Source organism: Carlito syrichta, unplaced genomic scaffold (genome assembly GCF_000164805.1).
Source record: "Carlito syrichta isolate Samal-C Ts95f unplaced genomic scaffold, Tarsius_syrichta-2.0.1 Scaffold304337, whole genome shotgun sequence".
In the NCBI taxonomy this organism is placed as follows: domain Eukaryota; kingdom Metazoa; phylum Chordata; class Mammalia; order Primates; family Tarsiidae; genus Carlito; species Carlito syrichta.
Window position 1 is genome coordinate 738,248 of NW_007248433.1, and position 8,354 is coordinate 746,601.

The window sequence follows — 8,354 nt, forward strand, 5'->3', positions numbered from 1 at the left end:
AAACAGTTGCTGAGCGCCACCCCTTCCACCAGCACGAGTGGGCCCCACAAGTAACTGCTTAAGAAACAGTGTGAGTGATTCCTACAGCCAATTCTAGAACCAACGACTTGCCCATCTCCTGGACGACCCTTCCCATTTCAGTAAATATTTAACAAGTCCTGCAGGGCACGGTAGCTCACACCTGTAATCCCAACACTTTGGGAGGCTGAAGTGAGAGGATTGCCTGAGTCCAGGGGTTCGAGACCTGCCTGGGCAACTTAGCGAGACCATGTCTCTACAATAAATCCCAAAATAAATTAGCCAGGTGTGTTGGCACACGCCTGCAGTTCCAGCTACTTGGAAGGCTGAAGTAGAAGGATCACCTGAGCCCAGAAGGTCCAGGCTGCAGTGGCCATGAGCATGCCACTGCACTCCAGCCTGGGTGACAGAGTGAGACTCCAATTAAAAAAAAAAAACCCCTTTCTCATATTTTGCATCAGCAAATCACAGAACAGAAACCACAGTTTCTTCTGCATGCTAAAACAAAATTAAATATTGGTTTTCAATTTCCCGTTTTTGCCATAAATAAAGATCAGATGTCACAGATGCTTTCTGACTTGTGATGGAGCTACACCCCAATAAACCCATTGTAAGTGAGAAATGCACTGAAGGCAACTGACCTAATGGAAAGGTGTAGCCCAGCCCAGCTGGCCTCACTGACATCAGACTACAGTGGGGCAGAGTCATCCAACACAAGGCCCACTTCATAGTAAAGCATTGACGAGTGCATGTCATTCATTGAACACTGCACTGACAGTGGAAAACACAATGGTTTTAGGGCACTCAAAGTATGGTTTCTGCGGAATGTATACAGCTTTCAAAGCAGCGTAAAGTCAAACATACTAAGCCTGATCATCATATAGGAAAGAATTTTTCTAGGCATGATGGAATATCAACCCACCTTAGATTCACAACTGACCAAAATATTGCACAAATATTATTATACATGACATTAAACATTTACCACCAAGGCTAGAAGCAGGAAAGTTATAAATCAGAAATTTAAAACCTGATGCTGGCAGGAACCAAGCTGAGTAATACAAAATCCCAGTGTCTCACTATCCAGAGTTTAGTGAGAAGGAGAAAATGTATGAGCATTTCCTCTTTTTATTTAGTTATTTATTTTTGAGTCGGGGCCTCACTCTGTCACCCAGGCTGGAGTACAGTGGCACAATCACAACTTAAGCAATCCTCCTGCCTCAGTCTCCCAAACTACTGAGATTACAGGTGTGAGCCACCATGCCCCATCCTCTTTTTAAAATCTAAAATCTATCTTTTGTTGTTATTTAAATATTTCTGTTTAGCTGGGCACCGTGGCTCACACCTATAATTTCAGCACTTTGGGAGGTGGCGAGAGGATTTCCTGAACTCAGGATTTCGAGACCAGCCTGAGCAACATGGGGAGACCTTGCCTCTACAATAAATTAAAAAATCAGCCAGGCTTGGTGGTGTGCACCTATAGTTGCAGCTACTTGGGAAGCTGAGGTGGAATGATAGCCTGAGTCCAGCAGGTTAAGACTGCGGTGACCGTGAGCGTGCCACTGCACTCTAGCCTGGGCGACAGTGAGAGTCCAACTTGAAGGAAAAAAATCTCTATTTAGAATTCTGGTCTGAATTCTCAGAACTCATCAACCTTAGGAGAACTCATGAAGTGTTTCGTAAGTAAACGGTTGTCATCGTGGGTTGGCATCGCAAAGCTACCACCTGAACGGTTTAGTATTAACCAAGCAAAGCCCTGCCAGGGCACAGGGGAGGCAGAGCAGTTGGTGCCTGCCCTCCACACTTCAGCGAAGCCGGCTTATTTATAGCCTCATGCAAGGAACTGAAGGCAGCCTGCAGCCCAGGAGTGATACATCAGAAAACGCTCCACACGCCTGCTGCCCTGGCTTCCTGTCAAGGGGAAAGAGCTATGTGACCCGGGCTTGCCCAGAACCGGGAAGACTTGGCTTCTCGGTAGGAACTATCCTTCCCAAGCCCAGATGAACATCCCCTGGAAACTTCACTCCACCAGCTCCAGGCTGCCCACCCCCATGAGTCACTGCACCTCCCGAGTGGAGGAGCTGGAAAGTCACATGTCTAAAAGTAGCGGGCTTGCCAGTGCTGAGAGGACGCGGGTGCTGAGCCTCTCACTCACAAACATGCATCACCACTTCATCTCAGGTCTCCAGTGTACCCCCCAAGTCATCCCACCACCTAGAAACAGCTCTTAATCATCTCACCCAGAAATGGAGGGGGCAGGGCTCTTAAAGGTGCGTGCCTGGGTCCATGCCTTGAGTCAATAATGCCCCACAATTCTTTTATTTGTTGTTTTTGAAAGGAAGTCTTGCTCAGATGCCCCAGCTGGACTGCAGTGGTGTAACCATGGCTCACTGTAGCCTCTACCTCTTGGGCTCAAGCGATCTCCTCACCTCAGCCTCCCAAGTAGCTGGGACTACAGGCATGCGCCACCATGTCCAGCTACTTTTTTGATTTATTGTAGAGATGAGGTCCCACCATGTTGCCCATGCTAGTCTGGAACTCATAGACTCAGGCAATCCTCTCAACTCCACCTCCCAAAGTACTGGAATTATAGGCATGAGCCACTATGCTCAGCTAGAAGTCCAATTATTAAAATACAGAAAGCAAGCATGTAAACAGAGTGGAAAGCATACAAATCAGTCTCACTCACCCTCCCAAGACATTAAAAAGCGGAGCCCCCTTACACCTCCACTAGAACAGTGGATGGGCGAGCACCACTTGCCTCCCCACACAGCCTGAGCTCAGCCTCCTGCTCGCCGAGGATGGGAGCAGTCCTGTATTCAACTTAAATCAACTCAACATTAGCCTTATTGGCATCCACCAGAACCAAACATCGAGTTCTGGAAAGATGGAGCTTTGGGGCTCGGCGACATCTAGACCAACAAAGTAAGACACCTATATAGAGCACAGGAGACTGCGCTGAGAGCTGCCAGAGTGAAGAGTGAAACTGAACCTCAGCTGTCTGCCATGTTTACAACCTCGGGGCACAAATGACTGCTTAAGCACACATTTTACAATCCATAACTTTGATTAAAGTTGGAAATTTCACAGAAGTCACTATAAATGAAGTTGAAAAGTAAATGACTATAAAGAATGAGAAAATGTTTTACAAAATATATAAATGTATATAAAATTATATAACTAAAACCCACACTTCAAAGAAAAGGTAATGGGGAAAAGGGCAAAGATGGACAATAGGCGAGAGGGAGAAATCCAAATGAGCGGCAAATACAATTTCCTAAAGTGCATGATCACTAGTTACCAGGCGAAGGAAAAATAAACTGGCAAAACTGGGCATGGTGGCTCACGCCTGTAATCCACACTTTGGGAAGCGGAGGTGAGAGGATTGCCTGAGTCCAGGGGTTTGAGACCAGCCTGGGCAACTTGGCAAGACCTCATCTCTACAATAAATCAAAAAAATAAGCCGGGCCTGCTGGCGTGCACCTATGGTTCCAGCTATTTGGAAGGCTGAGGCAGAAGGATCACCTGAGTACAGCAGATCGAGGCTGCAGCAGTGGTGAGCATGCCACAGCACTCCATCCTGGGTGATAAAGTGAGACTCCTACTCCAAAAAATAAATAGGCTGGGCACAGTGGCTCACGCCTGTAATCCCAGCACTTTGGGAGGCTGAGGTGAGAGGACTGTCTGAGCTCACAGGTTTGAGATCAACCTGGGCAACTTGACAAGACCTCATATCTACAATAAATAAAAAAATTAGCCGGGCAGGGTGGTGTGTGCCTGTAGTTCTATCTATTCAGAAGGTTGAGGCGGAAGGATCACCTGAGCCCAGCAGGTGGAGGCTGCGGCAGCCATGAGCGTGCTATTGCACTCCAGCCTGAGCAACAGAGTGAGACTCCAAATCAAAAAAATAAATTAATTAGATAAATAAATAAACAAACAAGCAAACTGGCAAGCTGTTTTCCTTCAGATGGGCATCGATCTTTAAAGAGGAATCATTAAAATTAGAGTTTAGCAGATACTGGATGAAATAAGAAAAAATGCTGAGACCTCAAATGGCAGCTGCTGTGTGATAACACATGGTGATCTTCTGCGACTTGCCTGTCTGTGCCTGGTGAGAGGTAAAATCACTCTGGCAGCATCCCGTAAAACTGCACATCCCATGGCCCCAGCCTGAGCAATATCACTTCTGAGAATATTCCTTAGAGAAATGTTCAACCAACCCAAAGATGCAGAGACTGTCCGTTGTCACACTGTGTATAATGAAAAACTAAAAATAAGCGAAGACAAGAAGCAGTGGCTCATGCCTATAATAACAAAACTTTGGGAGGCCGAGGTAAAAGGACTGTTTGAGTCCAGGAGTTCGAGACAGCCTGGGCAACATACCTGGGCAACGCAGTGAGACCTGGTCTCTACAAAAAAAATTAAAAATAAAGTAAAAATAAGCAAAGGAATAGTATGACCACTTCAAATTATAAACCACCACACAGCATTTTTAAACACTGAACTAAACTTAGATGTATTTATATGACCAGAACTTAAGAATACAAGCTGGCCAGGTGCAGTGGCTCATGTCTATAATAATTCCAGCACTTTGGGAGGCCGAGGTGAGAGGACTACCTGAGCTCATAGGTTCAAGACCACCCTGGGCAACTTGGTGAGACCTCATCTCTACAATAAATCAAAAAATAGCTGGGCGTGGCAGCGTGAGCCTGTAGTTCCAGTTACTTGGAAGGCTGAAGCAGAAAGATCGCCTGAGCCCAGCAAGTCAAGGCTGCAGTTGCAGTGAGCGTGCCACTGCACTCTAGCCTGGGCGACAGAGTGAGACTCCCACTCAAAAAAAAGGAATACAAGCTGATATAGGAGAAATTTACAATTTTTTTTTTAAAAAGAACACAAGCTGACTGGAGAAAAAAAATATATAAAATGATACTTACAGTGTAACATGTTCTATGAATTAAAACACCACAGAACAATGTTACATTGTGTATAGGTGTGTACATGTACAAATATTTTTAAATGACCTGAAAAATGCACACTAAACCCACAACAGTGCCTTCCTCTAGGAGTGGGAAGAAGTGAGCAGAGGGGACCAGAGAGTTAACTGAGATTATTTCTTCTTTCTTTTTTTTTTTGAGTCAGAGTCTCACTCTGACACCCAGGCTGGAGTGAAACAGCACACTCATGGCCACTGCAGCCTCAACCTGCTGGGCTCAGGTGATCCTTCCACCTCAGCCTTCCAAGTAGCTGGAACTACAGTTGCATGCTACCACGCTCAGCTAATTTTTTTAATTTATTATAGCTGGGCGTGGCAACTCACACCTATAATCCCAGCACTTTGGGAGGCCGAGGTGAGAGGACTGCCTGAACCAGCGGGTTCGAAACCAGCCTGGGCAACTTGGTGAGACCTCATCTCTAAAAAAAGAAAAAAAGGCTGGGCTCGGTGGCTCGGCCACCGGCCGGTAATCCCAGCACTTTGGCAGGCCAAGACGAGTCCATTACCTGAGCACATGGGTCCGAAACCCACCCAGGCAACTTGGTGAGATCTCATCTCTACAATAAATAAAAAAAAATTAGCCGGGCATGGTAGCGCATGCCTGTAGTTCCGGCTACTTGGAAGGGTGAGGCAAAAGGATCACTGGAGCCCAGCAGGTCGAGACTGCAGTGGCCAGAAACGTGCTACTGCACTCCAGTCTGGGTGACAGAGTGAGATTCCAACTCAAAAATAAATAAATAAATAAGAAAAAAAAATTAGTATAGAATTGAGGTCTTGCCAAGTTGCCCAGGCTGGTCTTGAATCCCTAGATTCAGACAATCCTCTCGCCTACACCTCCCAAAGTGCTGGGATTGCAGGTGTGAGCCTCTGTGTCCAACTTTTTTCTTTCTTTCTTTTTTTTTTAAAAGATAGTGGAATCAAAAGCAAATATAACACACAACTTAACAGTTATTTACTGGTCAGGCGTAGTGGTTTAGCCTGTAATTCCAGAACTTTGGGAGGCAGAGGCAAGAGGATTGCCTGAGCCTGGGGGTTCGAGACCAGCCTGGGCAACTTGGTGAGGCCTCATCTCTACAATAAATCAAAAAATTAGATGGACGTGGTGGCACGTGCCTGTAGTTCCAGCTACTTGAAAGGTTGAGGCAGAAAGATCGCCCAAGTCCAGCAGGTCGAGGCTAAGGTGGCCATGAGCATGCCACTGCACTCCAGCCTGGGCAACAAGAGCGAGACTCCAACTCAAAAAATAATAAAAGTAAATAAAAATAAACATTTACTGAGAGTGGCTGGAAATACACTTGCTTTAATCATGTTTGTTTCTTATTATTTAAATTTCAGAGGCCAGGCGTGGTGGCTCACATCTATAATTCCAGCACTTTGGGAGGCCGAGGGGAGAAGTTGCCTGAGCCCATGGGTTCGAGACCAGCCCGGGCAACTTGGGGTGCCCTTATCTATACAATAAATCAAGAAAAATTAGCCAGGTGTGGTGGAGCATGCCTGTAGTTCCAGCTACTTGGAGGGCTGAGGTGGAAGGATCTCCTGAGCATAGCATGTCAAGGCTGCCGTGGCCATGAACGTGCCACTGCCCTCTACCTGGGCGACAGAGTGACTCCTACTCAAAAAATACATAAAATGAAATAGTGTCCTAGGACAGCTGCGTTGAGAACTGTGGTGGTGATAAGGAAGAAGGAGTGGCCTGTGTCTGCCTCTACATCTTTATCAGGACTCTTTATGTTTCTGTTAGCCATCCTCAGAATTTGTCCTGAGCTCAAATCTAGTTAAGTTTACTTTGTTTACTGTGGCATACCTTTGAGTTTTTTGATTACACACACAAAAACTGTTATCCTCTGTTCCTAGAGTTGAACCATCTACCTTACAGTTCCTCAAAGACAAACATCCCCAGACGTCACCACACAGGTTTGGCTGACTCATGGAGAAATTCTTCAAAGCACAATGAAACATTTGGGATGAATCAGGGATGAATCTGAGTCTTACAGGTAGAGGTCACAGAGAAAGAGAAAAGTAGGACTTTCCTTGCCTCGGTTTTAAAATGTAAAAAGTAACCTCACTTGCCACATATATGACAAAAGGTGAGTATCACTAATATTCAGAGTTCACACAATTTGTAAGACAAAAAGAGGCCCTAAGAGAAACAGAGACAACACCAGTGGGGAATTCACATAAGGTACACTAAAAGCGATCAGGAAACTCATAATCTAACAGCTGCCATTGGGGATGAGCCTTCTCTGCATCATCTCCTGCCACCCTCAAGAGGAACCCTGGTGCAGCCCTTCCCACTGAGACTTGGAAGGTGAAACAGCCTGTCCAGGACCTCACAAGAGATGACAGAGCCTGAACGAGAGCCCAAGCAGGCTGACCCCCAGTCCAGGGCCTTGACTGTAATGCCATAGGACAACTAACTCTGCTGCTGAGGAGGACTTGGGAAAGGGATCCTCTCATGCGGACTTCCTGGGGAGCAAACGCAAACATGTCCACGCTGGGCAGCAAAGTTTTTATCAATGTGCAATCCTGCTGCCTCCCAATACCACTTTAGGAAGAGAATCTCAGAAGTTCTAAAAGACTCCTGTCAATCTCCTAGATTTCTATTACATGCACAAAGCAGTCCTCCAAGCACTGCTTATGACAAGGAAAAACTGAAAACTTCAAAGTCCATCAGTTAGGGACTACTCGGCTGCAGCAGGCAATGGAATACTAGGAAGCATTTTTTAAAAGTTGTATGTGGTCTCTAAGAGAATGTACATGCTACGATATCCCTTAGATAAAAAATGCATACAGGACCCCAGTGCATATAGAAAGAGAAGTTGATCTTTGATTGCTGGGGTCTCTGATGGTCTTCACTATCTTCCTTTTGCTGTTCTGCATAGTTTGGATGCTTTTTTTATCTGTCCTTGTTACCAAAACATGAGTTAACTGAACATCAGAAACCTGTCAACTAAAGGCCTTGAACTCTGGATTAAACCAACCTTTGCTCCTGAATGTTACACCCAATAAGGCTTGGGCCAACGACCGGGCCCCTCCCGGCCCCCACGGCTCCACCCTCCCCACCCGGCCGCCCACCATCAGGAGCCCCCACACCGGGCTCCCTCTGCTTCTCTGGTTTGTTCAAGTCCACTCGCCTCTCGTCGGGGCCAGCGAGGCGCCCTCAGCTCGCCCCCAAGATAGGGGACAGAGGAGGCCGACCGCAGACGTCGGCATTTGCCCCTCCAGCCTCCGAGGGACCCCAACCCCAGCTCCCGTCACTCGCCCCCCTCGGCCCCTCCCTGACCCCGCAATGTGGGCAGCCCCGCGGCCGCTCCCCGCCCCCCCCACAGAAACCTCACTGGGC